The 12,582-nt window shown below is 38.8% G+C and overlaps 1 pseudogene; it reads right to left on the minus strand.

Moving 5' to 3' along the window:
• Positions 1–391: 391 nt before the first annotated feature.
• Positions 392–521, minus strand: LOC125775950 (small nucleolar RNA U3; annotated as a pseudogene).
• Between the last annotated feature and the right edge of the window lie 12,061 nt (positions 522–12,582).

The following is a 12,582-nucleotide window of genomic DNA, read 5'->3' on the forward strand; positions in this document are numbered from 1 at the left end:
ATGCAAGAAACATGCGATGGTTCTAATAATTTTGTTTAAGTATAGAAATATACATACTTTGTAGAACATTTGCTTTCGCAATAAATTTATCACAGCAATATACATATACATAATATTTTTTTGTCAATATATAATAATATGTATATACATATGCATAATATGTATATACATATACATAACATTGCTGTGATGCCCTGAGAAGTATAGTCTTAATAAATTTATTTTTAATTTTTTGCTTACTAATAGAAATTAAATTTATCACAGCAATATTATGAATATGTTTATGTATATTGCTGTGATAAATTTATTTTCTATTAGTAAGAAAAAAATATTTATTAGTATAGATTTCCAAAAGCACAGAAATGATTCTGTGAATTTATTCATTAAAATCGCCACTCAGAAGTCGTTTTATCCCTTGTAAGCGAGCGATTTTCTTAAATCTCACGCTCCCAGATAAAACCATAAACCTCGTCCTCGTGGGTCAGTTTCAAAAACCACAGAAATGATTCTGTGTGATTCTGAAAGGCCAACGCAGAGTATTTCAATTAAAACACACGTAAAATAGTTGAGAATTCGCAGAAATGAAAGACAAACGAAAGAAAAAGAAGTATAACTTCAATAATGCACAAGCATACAAACATACATATGCGCACACATGTGAATATGTCACCAACCAAAAATTGAAACATTGTTCTACAAAAACAACAACAGCATAAGCATGGCAACATTGTGTTGTGTTGTTGTGTCAGCCGAGCTGTGCCGAATGAAACGAACAAACGATCGCCGATTGTCACCGCTTCGCTTGTTGCTCGCACATCTTCGCAGACAAGGTTGCGTTACATTCATATAGATGGAGCGAGGTTGCGCAACTTTGCGTTACTTTTATATGGAAGGTTGCGCAACCAGAATCTATCGCAACCTTTTCCGGCGTCGTATAAGAAGTATAACTTCAAAAATATAATAGGGGTATTCTCTTGCTCTTGCAAAACCCGGTGCACGGTGCAAGCATTGCAGATTTACAACGGCACAACAACAAACACACGCAGAAAAATATTTGCAAGGGCTGTGATATATGTCAGACTAACACCCATGTATATTAGCGTGCAATGTCACGCAAAAATAAAATTGCAACCCTGTTGTAGTTGCCATTTTACATAAAGACATATTACGTCGTTAAACTGTTGAGAAAGGTAAATTTTAATTAGATTTTATAATTTCTATTTAAATTATTAAGTTTTTTTACAGTTTTTTGTTAAAAATGCATGCAGAAGGTGCGCCAATTCACAATAGCCATGCACAATAGTCATTTACAATAAATTGACTGAATCAGTCGCTCATATATCAGTAGATTCTGCAATGGGTGCTCTCGCGCCCTTGTATATTTCGGTGTAGTATTTTTGCAATCTGCAATCTTGCAAGAGCAAGAGAATACCCCTAATATAAATAGTGATTTAGCAAGGTATGGAGAGGAAAACACGACTGTTAATGAAATGGAATATAATTTAGAAGGTATGTATGTATATTTAATGCAATTTAATACTTGGTTTGCGTTTTAGCTAATACGCTGTACGGGGTCTTGAAAACTCATATAAAAATGTTTGTGTTCTTTTTATTTTCAAGTTTTAAACGTATGCAACTTTTTTTATCCACATATATCCAGGCTAATGTTTGAATATTGTATAACGGCAACCTTAAGCTATACAATGACCTTTGGTCGAGTACCCCATTTTTCCCCCATAATTTTTAATTATTTTTTTCCAGATCGAGTTTGCTCTATTTCAAAAATGGAGTTATTTGAAGAATGGCGAAAATGTAGAATAGAACGAAATTCCCAGTTAGTTAATTATGTTTTGACAAAATTTAGTGCTACAAATGTAACACCTGATACACAGAAGGAGATAAAGTCAAAAATTTCGAGTATTTCGTCAAAATTTTCGAAAAAATGGACTGAAGTAAATATGATGATTGAACGTTTTTTAAAGAAAAATCGCAGTTGGTTAGAAGGAGCAGATTTACAATTTCACTTACAAGTGGAACATCCCTGTCCTACCTCATCAACTGGAAGCAATCGACCTCAAGGTAGACAAAAAAAAAAATTTGAAGAGTCGTCTTTTAAAACGAAAAAACGAAGGGTCGAAGACTTACTAGAATCGCGAAGTGCCATCGAGTTGACCGTAGCCGCTGAAGCAGCAAATCGCTTGGAGGGTAATAGAAACATAGCTACTTCGATTAAAGAAAGTTTGAAATCTACAAAAAAAAAAGAAGTCTGGTGATACTACATACATGCGAAGGCAGGCAATTGACAAGTGATGAGGCATTAGCTTATTATGTGGATTCTAAGTGCACAAGTTACTCCTATAAACAGACGCGAAAATGGTCATTGAAGGCGGGACATAAAGTTTTTCCATCCTATTTTAGTTTACGTATGTAAGTCTAAAAATTTGTGTTACCCTGCAGATGAGCATATCTTGGTAACAGAAACGCGCGCCGAAATTAAACTTCAAGTCATTGTGGATAAAACCGCTAAACGCTTAATTGAAGCGCAAAGTCAAGTTTTAAAAGAAAATATATCTTCTAAGTCGTCATTCACACTAATCAGAAAATGGGGATGTGACGGAAGCTCCGGCCATAGCGCTTATAAACAGAAATTTGAGAACTGCGATGCTACTGATGAGTATCTGTTTGTTTTTGCTATTGTTCCGTTGAGATTGAGTGACGATGCCAGCCAAAACATTTTATGGAAAAATCCGCGGCCTTCGTCCACACTCTATTGTCGCCCAATTAAGCTTATTTTTTCAAAGGAAACAACTAATTTTACTACATCAGAAACTAACAAGGTTTTGGAAGAAGTATCTCAACTTCTTCCAACACTTTGTGATAATCGCGGTTCTCAAATTTCGGTAAAACATAATCTTTTACTTACAATGGCAGACGGAAAAGTATGTAATGCTTTGACTGGTACACTTTCTTCACAAAAATGTTATTTCTGTGGTGCTACTCCCAAACTGATGAACGGCGACTTAAAAGACGTAGTAGTTGAAAAAGAACGTTATAGTTTCAGTTTGTCTACTTTGCACGCCTGGATTCATTCTTTTGAATATTTTTGTTATCGTTTGGACATAAAAAAGTGGCAAGCTAAAAGCGATATAGAAAAGGCTAGTATAAAACAGCGTTCGGAAAAAGTAAGACAAAAGTTTAAAAACCAGATGGGACTTATAGTAGACACACCGAAACCTGGATATGGGAACTCTAATGATGGAAATACGGCCCGCAGGTTCTTTATGAATCCGGAACTGAGTGGGCAGATTACCGGATTATTAAGCTAATTAAAAATTTTAGCATTTTATTGAGAACGCTATTCTCCGGCTATGACATTGATTGCAATAAATTCGAAAATCTTTGTTCCAAAACAAGAACCCTTTATCTTAATTTATATTCGTGGTACTATATGCCAGTCACCGTGCACAAAATCCTGGTACATAGTACGGAAGAAATCAGAACTTATGTTCTTCCAATCGCGCAACTTTCGGAGGAATCTCAAGAGGCCCGTAATAAGGACTACCGTAGATTTCGCGAACATCACACCAGAAAGCAGTCACGTATAGCCACGAATATAGATTTACTACATATGCTTTTAATAACATCCGATCCGGTAATCAACTCACTCAGAGAAGTTCCTAGAAAGAAAACAGATAAATTACCGGAGGAAGTTCTAAATTTAATTGTCCCGCCTTCAATACCATCAAAAGTACCACGTCAGGTAACATGTGACCATGACGATAAAGATTATTTAGTATCTGATTCAGATGAATCTAACAGTGATGATGAGTCATTCAATGAGTAATGATATAGTAGTATTAAACATTTTGTTGTTGTGTGTTATTGTTATTTTTACAATATTGTTATTATTCGGTCTGTTGGTAAAAAATCCGTTACTAATCATCGCGTTTTTCATTAGTTGAAATGTAATGGACTTATGTATTAGTACGAATTTTATACATTCAAGTAAATGCTATTGTATGTTCTGAAATTTAAAAAAATAATTAAATATATTTTTTACACAACTTTTTGTTTTCTATTCGTAAATCTAAAAAAAAAATATATTAATTTTTCAATGAAACTTAAAATCATTAATCAACACGACCAAAACAATTCAATTTCAAACTAAAATATTTTTGTCCCCCTAGCTTGTATTAAACGATACACTGTGCGGTGGATGAAGTTGAAAAGAAAAAAGTTTTTATCGTTTTCAACTGTTAGGCTGAACCCACACCGGGTTAGTCAAAACAGTCTTTCTTATCTCATACGACAACTCCTCAGTTTCTTATGTGACAACCCACACCGAACAAGACGAAACGAAAACGCATGTTCGAGCTTTGACTTGTTTGAAGAGCAGTTGTCGAACTTCTTATGTATATTCATACAGCCAACACACACCAAATGCGACAAAACCGTCTTTGTTGCCAATCAACATATGCTGAGCTATGGCGCACGTTTCATTACTTATAGCTGCACCGTTGTTTTACATAGACAAAATATTATAACTAATCTTTTTGCAGGAGTTATGCGTTGCGGTAGTTTGTATGTTGCTTAAAAATTAACTTTTTTATTAAATATACTCGTAGCAAATAAATATTCGAATGTTGACACCTGCATTCTTGTAGTTAAAATTTGGAAAATTTCTCGGAAGCATTCTCAGTTCAGAAATCTAATGTGTAATAATATTTTCTGAATCGAGCTTCTGGTTGTACGGATGCATCCACCATTCTCTTTTATTTCTTTCACTTCGTTCCAAAAACTCAATTATTGAAAATATTCGCCTTATTTATAATTCGTTTTATTTCAATGCACACCAAGCGAGACAAAAAGACAAAATGTCGCATTGTGCTTCGCTTGGTGTGGGTTAGAGCAAAAGACGTTTTTGTGTCTTATTAGTCAAAGACGTTTTTGACTAATCCTCATTTTCTGGGCAAATTTAAACGTAACATTTATTTGTGAAAGGTAAAAATAAGAAAGGCAATATCTTTGGAAATTTTCATATAAATTTTAAGATTGATAATAGTTATATGGAATTTAGAATTGTGTTCGATCACGAGATATGTATGTGATTTAACCTAATAGTGACCGGCTCCCATAAAGCCTTCTTATACCATCTCAGGAGCAAAATTGAATGCCTCTGTCGGTTTTGGTTATTGATTTATCGCACTTTTAGTATTTTTTAAATGTACCGTTATAAGAGACGTGAGCGGGATTATCAACTGAGTCCATCCATTTCAACACTCTCGGTAGGAGTTCTTATCACATATATATTGTATATATATATATATATATATATATACATATATTTTAGGACGGACCCACTCCCGGTTTTTCAAAATTGATTATCCACAATTGGAGTTAGTTTTGGCGCTTTACACGTTTTCGGTTAATGACGTTTTGGGGACATGGCAGAGAAGTCCAACTAACTTTTTATACTCTCGCAACAAAGTTGCTAAAGAGAGTATTATAGTTTTGTTCACATAACGGTTGTTTGTAAGTCCTAAAACTAAAAGAGTCAGATATAGGGTTATATATACCAAAGTGATCAGGGTGACGAGTAGAGGTGAAATCCGGATGTCTGTCTGTCCGTCCGTCCGTCTGTCCGTCCGTCTGTGCAAGCTGTAACTTGAGTAAAAATTGAGATATCATGATGAAACATGGTACACGTATTTCTTGGCTCCATAAGAAGGTCAAGTTCGAAGATGGGCAAAATCGGCCCACTGCCACGCCCACAAAATGGCGGAAACCGAAAACCTATAAAGTATCATAACTAAGCCATAAATGAAGATATTAAAGTGAAATTTGGCACAAAGGATCGCATTAGGGAGGAGCATATTTGGAAGTAATTTTTTGGAAAAGTGGGCGTGGCCCCTCCCCCTACTAAGTTTTTTGTACATATCTCGGAAACTACTATAGCTATGTCAACCAAACTCTATAGAGCCGTTTCCTTCAGGCATTTCCATATACAGTTCAAAAATGGAAGAAATCGGATAATATCCACGCCCACCTCCCATACAAAGGTTATGTTGAAAAGCACTAAAAGTGCGTTAACCGACTAACAAAAAACGTCAGAAACACAAAATTTTACGGAAAAAATGGCAGAAGGAAGCTGCACCCAGGATTTTTTAAAAATTAAAAATGGGCGTGGCGTCGCCCACTTATGGACCAATAACCATAACTCAGAAACTATTCGACCGATTTCAATGAAATTCGGTACATAATATTTTTTTAACACCCTGATGACATATACTAAATATGGGCGAAATCGGTTCACAACCACGCCTTCTTCCAATATAACGCTATTTTGAATTCCATCTGATGCCTTCTCTGTATAATATATACATTAGAAACCAATGATCACAGCGGAATAAAACTTTACTCAAATACGGTATGTGAGCTGAGGTATCCCTTGTGGAAAAATTGTTGTGATCGGACTATAACTTTTCAATGTCCCTGATATCGAACACGAAGAACTCAGTGTCCAACCTAACCTAATTTTTCACCGAAAATATCGGTAAATATCTCAGAATTTAATTCTAATTAATTTTACAGCAAAATAAAAAAAATATGTAAATGACGGATAATGAAATCTCGATAATCACTTTATCGTGCGAGAGTATAAAATGTTCGGTGACACCCGAACTTAGCCCTTCCTTACTTGTTTGTAAATATTTTAAAGAAAATTGTGCAGTTTGTATGCATGTGTATATGTGAGTTCAACAAAAATATGGGAACAGCAATTGCATTAGTGTGCTTGAGAAATCCTATATATAGAGTTTGCTACTTACTGCCCACATGTGCGGTCAACCGCAAACTATTTGGCAATTGGAAAAATAGCAGACATTTTTATTTAGAATATTTTCAATAGCCAATTTCTAGCCAATTTAATCCTTGTTGCACTGACCGAATCTGATGTCAAGAGTTAATTTAAGTAAGTTAATGGAAGACTTCTTATCAACCATTGAATATATTTTCCCATTTGGAATTTCATAGTTGGAGCTCGTTGCTTTACTAAAAACGTCATAATAGAAGTATTTTAATACAAGTATTTTCAATTAATAATGTTATATGGAGGATGGAGTCATGTGTAGAAGTTCACGCAAGTGAGGAAAGTTCTCTGATCGCCATTCACTTGGGAGTGGCCAGAAACGATTCTTTTGCATATGACTCAAGCAGCTCACGACTTCCGGTCTTTGACCAAGTATCCTCTGGGTAGCCTAAGAACATCCGTTTGAAGGCGAGCTAACGTGAGAAGGCGAAACATCCCCTACATAGGGTTGTGCGCTGGGTTTGGGACCCGCCACGTAAAAAAACACCCCCAATGAAAAGGAACAACAAGCCTCGGATGAGTGACCCCCCTTTTGATGACGACCATGGCAAACGAAATAAGGATTACGAATTGAGGGCATGCACCTGGAATGTCCGGTCCCTTAATTGGGAAGGTGCCGCTGCCCAGCTGGTTGATGTCCTCGTGAAAATAAAGGCTGACATCACCGCCGTCCAAGAAATGCGATGGACGGGACAAGGACAGAGACAAGTAGGTCCTTGTGACATTTACTACAGTGGCCATATAAAGGAGCGCAAGTTTGGTGTTGGATTCGTGGTGGGAGAGAGACTCCGTCGCCGAGTACTATCATTCACTGCGGTGAATGAACGTCTAGCCACAATCCGCATCAAAGCGAGGTTCTTCAACATATCGCTGATTTGCGCCCACGCCCCAACGGAAGAGAAAGACGATGTGACCAAAGATGCCTTTTATGAGTGCTTGGAGCGCACTTATGAGAGATGCCCCCGCCACGATGTCAAAATCGTGCTTGGCGACTTTAACGCCAGGGTGGGCAAAGAAGGTATCTTTGGCACTACGGTCGGTAAATTCAGCCTCCACGACGAAACATCCCCAAATGGGTTGAGGCTGATCGACTTCGCCGGGGCCCGAAATATGGTTATCTGTAGTACTAGACTCCAGCATAAGAAGATACATCAAGCTACCTGGCTGTCTCCGGATCGAAAAACCACCAACCAGATTGATCATGTTGTGATAGACGGAAGACACGTCTCCAGTGTTTTAGATGTGCGTGCGCTCAGAGGTCCTAACATAGACTCGGACCACTATATTGTTGCAGCCAAAATTCGCACCCGCCTCTGTGCAGCAAAAAACGCACGCCAACAAACACAAGGAAGGTTCGACGTCGAGAAGCTGCAATCACAACAGACAGCCGAACGTTTTTCTACTCGGCTTGCACTCCTGCTCTCTGAGAGCACTCATCAACAATTCGGTATAAGGGAACTGTGGGACGGCATTTCAAACTCCTTACGTACAGCTGCAACCGAAACCATTGGTTTTCGGAAAGTGCAAAAGAATAGCTGGTACGACGAGGAGTGCCGTGTCGCAGCGGAGAGAAAACAGGCTGCCTACCTCGCAACGTTACGATCGACCACAACACGTGCGGGATGGGATAGATACCGAGAGTTGAAGATGGAAGCGAGACGCATTTGTAGACAGAAGAAGAAAGAGGCCGAAATGCGTGAGTACAAACAGCTTGATAAGCTGGCCGACAGGGGTTATGCTCGAAAATTCTACGAAAAAATGCGGCGGCTTACAGAAGGTTTCAAGACCGGAGCATACTCTTGTAGAACCCCCAAAGGTGATCTAGTTACCGATGCCCAGAGCATACTTAGACTATGGAGGGAACACTTCTCCAGCCTGCTGAATGGCAGTGAAAGCACAACACCGGGAGAAGGCGAACCCGATTCCCCAATCGATGACGATGGAGCAGACGTTCCATTACCCGACCATGAAGAAGTTCGAATAGCAATCACCCGCCTGAAGAACAACAAAGCGGCAGGGGCCGATGGATTGCCGGCCGAGCTATTCAAACACGGCGGCGAAGAACTGATAAGGAGCATGCATCAGCTTCTTTGTAAAATATGGTCGGACGAAAGCATGCCCAACGACTGGAATTTAAGTGTGCTATGCCCAATCCATAAAAAAGGAGACCCCACAATCTGCGCCAACTACCGTGGGATTAGCCTCCTCAACATCGCATATAAGGTTCTATCGAGCGTATTGTGTGAAAGATTAAAGCCCACCGTCAACGAACTGATTGGACCTTATCAGTGTGGCTTTAGACCTGGCAAATCAACAACCGACCAGATATTCACCATGCGCCAAATCTTGGAAAAGACCCGTGAAAGGAGAATCGACACACACCACCTCTTCGTCGATTTCAAAGCTGCTTTCGACAGCACGAAAAGAAGCTGCCTTTATGCCGCGATGTCTGAATTTGGTATCCCCGCAAAACTGATACGGCTGTGTAAACTGACGTTGAGCGGCACCAAAAGCTCCGTCAGGATCGGGAAGAACCTCTCCGAGCCGTTCGATACCAAACGAGGTTTCAGACGAGGCGACTCCCTATCGTGCGACTTTTTCAATCTGCTGCTGGAGAAAATAGTTCGAGCTGCAGAACTTAATCGAGCAGGTACAATCTTCTATAAGAGTGTACAGCTGCTGGCGTATGCCGATGATATTGATATCATCGGCCTCAACACCCGCGCCGTTAGTTCTGCTTTCTCCAGGCTGGACAAGGAAGCAAAACGAATGGGTCTGGCAGTGAACGAGGGCAAGACGAAATATCTCCTGTCATCAAACAAACAGTCGTCGCACTCGCGACTTGGCACTCACGTCACTGTTGACAGTCATAACTTTGAAGTTGTAGATAATTTCGTCTATCTTGGAACCAGCGTAAACACCACCAACAATGTCAGCCTAGAAATCCAACGCAGGATAACTCTTGCCAACAGGTGCTACTTCGGACTGAGTAGGCAATTGAGAAGCAAAGTCCTCTCTCGACAGACAAAAACCAAACTCTATAAGTTTCTCATAATTCCCGTCCTGCTATATGGTGCAGAGGCTTGGACGATGTCAACAGCGGATGAGTCGACGTTGCGAGTTTTCGAGAGAAAAATTCTGCGAAAGATTTATGGTCCTTTGCGCGTTGGCCACGGCGAATATCGCATTCGATGGAACGATGAGCTGTACGAGATATACGACGACATTGACATAGTTCAGCGAATTAAAAGACAGCGGCTACGCTGGCTAGGTCATGTTGTCCGGATGGATGAAAACACTCCAGCTCTGAAAGTATTCGACGCAGTACCCGCCGGGGGAAGCAGAGGAAGAGGAAGACCTCCACTCCGTTGGAAGGACCAAGTGGAGAAGGACCTGGCTTCGCTTGGAATATCCAATTGGCGCCACGTAGCGAAAAAAAGAAACGACTGGCGCGCGGTTGTTAACTCAGCTATAATCGCGTAAGCGGTGTCTACGCCAATTAAGAAGAAGTTATATTAGACGGGGAAACTTAAACACAGTTTGACAGTCGTGATTGAAAGAACAATTGTTTAAATATTTCTAAATGAACAATTAAACAATGACCTTGATGTTGTATTGCAATAAAGATAAATATAGATTTCTTTGCCGTACAAAATATATTTTTAAAGATAAGAGGAAGAAATGAAATCACTTTCATCCATATTTGTGGTTGTTTAAAAGAGTTAAGCATCCACCCCCTCTACCCGGTAAAACTGGCGAATCCTAATACAGGAGCAATTCACCACAGTTGATGACACAACAACACAACTTACCATACCTGTACCCCTACCCACTAAACAAAAAGGATGAACAACGGGATAGGAGACACAATTCGTTCTAAACAATTCGATCAATCTTCTTACTACTTCCTTTCCAAAATTACAAGTTTTTGTTAATACTAACACACAGCAGTATGAATGACATTAGTCGCAGCGAATACGTTATGGAAGCAGGTGGTAATATATGAAAAAACGTAGTATTTTTGGAAACTCATTGTAGATATTATATTTAAATAATGAGTCAAGATAAGGTAAGGCCATAATTTAGGCATAGTCCAAGGCCAATTCTTATAGAAAATTAAATTTTATATTCCCATTCGAAAATCATAAGAAGCAAAAAGCATAACAAAAGTATTGCATTTCTGTAAAAAAGTAGGCGTTCGTAGAATTGGGTTCAAAATCCATTTTCCCAAAACTTCCTTTCTTGAGCTGGAATGCAATTATAAATAAACTCACTGACACGATCACGCTCCCAGATAAAACCATAAACCTCGTCCTGGTGGGTCAGTTCACAACTACAGAAATGATTCTGTGTGATTCTGAAAGGCCAACGCAGAGTATTTCAACCAAAACATACGTAAAATAGTTGAGAATTCGCAGAAAGGCAAACGAAAGAAAAAGAACTATAATAGTAGAAACACTCAAAAACGCTTCTTTCCTTCCTTCCTTTTCCTTCCTTATCGGCAAAATGTGTGCACAGTCAAAAACGTGGTAAAAACGCAGAAATCAGCTGTTCTCTTTTGTTTACATTTCATTTGTTTGACATTTCATACAATTCTAAAAATTGTGTCAGCAGCAACATGGAAGTGGACAATAGTGATCAAATCTTTTTAGAATTGTGCGAATTATACTCTTTATATAGTTTATATAAACAGTATAAAAACAAAAAACGAACGAGAAGGTACAAAATTCGCCCAATCAATCAAAACTGGGGCGTTAGCGGTTACCAGATAAAAACTTTTCTGGTAATGAAAAACAGGGAACCAGAACAACTTTTTTTGCATTCAAGGATGCCGCCGGACGTTTATAATTTGCTTTTGAATTTGATATCGAAATCCTTGAAGAAGCCAAGGCAGCGGATTGGACCCGAAGAAAGGCTCTCGTTGGTATTACTGTAAGTTGATTTGTTGTGTTTTGCGAATTAATATACGTATGCATGTATATACATATGTACTTCTCTTACAATTGTTAGCTATTTGTCACAAGGCGTGTCGGTGCAGAGCATTGCATGGAGCTATAAGTTGGGCAAGTCAACAGTACGCGAAATCATATTAGAGACGTGTGAAGTAATCTGGCAGCTACTTTCCCCAATTTATGTAAGCGAGCCAACAGAGTCTCAATACAAGGACATTGCAAAAGATTTTTATAATATGTGGAACATTCCGAATTGTGTCGGTGCAATTGATGGTAAGCACGTTGCAATTAAGTGCCCGGCCAATTCCAATTCGATGTTTTACAATTATAAAAAATTCTTTAGCATCGTTTTGATGGCTGTATGTGATGCGAAATATACGTTCACAGCAGTTAGTATTGGCAGCTATGGAAGTCAAAGTGACGGAGGTACCGTATATTAAATTGATTAACATTATAATATAATGCATTTCTGTTATTATTTATGCAGGAATCTTTCGACTTACTCCATTTGGCCATGCATTAATACAAAACACTCTGCCTTTGCCACCACCTGTGCCACTGTCTGACGTGTCACCGGAACCTTTTCCTTACTTTTTCGTTGGAGATGCCGCATTCCCATTACGAAATAATTTAATGCGTCCATTTCCTGGAGCTAATCTAACACACACGAAACGTATTTTCAATTATCGATTGTCACGCGCTCGTAGAGTCATAGAAAATTCCTTTGGTATATTGTCTGCTCGGTGGAGAATTTTGAAAACA

This window comes from Bactrocera dorsalis, chromosome 1, assembly GCF_023373825.1.
Source record: "Bactrocera dorsalis isolate Fly_Bdor chromosome 1, ASM2337382v1, whole genome shotgun sequence".
NCBI classification, from domain to species: Eukaryota; Metazoa; Arthropoda; class Insecta; order Diptera; family Tephritidae; genus Bactrocera; species Bactrocera dorsalis.